This window comes from Pterocles gutturalis, unplaced genomic scaffold (genome assembly GCF_000699245.1).
Source record: "Pterocles gutturalis isolate BGI_N339 unplaced genomic scaffold, ASM69924v1 scaffold7985, whole genome shotgun sequence".
NCBI classification, from domain to species: Eukaryota; Metazoa; Chordata; class Aves; order Pterocliformes; family Pteroclidae; genus Pterocles; species Pterocles gutturalis.
Genome location: NW_010140675.1, coordinates 6,376 through 6,611, shown reverse-complemented (window position 1 = coordinate 6,611; position 236 = coordinate 6,376).

Sequence of the window (236 nt, the reverse complement as noted above, 5' to 3'; positions counted from 1 at the left end):
AGCCAGCAGGGAGCCAGCTCCAGCACACCCTCCCCGGCCAGCGCAAGGGGCTGCAGGGACGAGCGCGGGGCCGTCACCCTCGCTCCACACCCCAAAGCCCCCGGGATTGGGGCTGAGAGCAGCTCCGAAGCTGCCTCTGAGAATCATCGAATCACTAAGGTTGGCAAAGACCTCAAGGATCATCAAGTCCAACCATCAACCCAGCACCACCCAACCCACTAACCCATGTCCCGAAG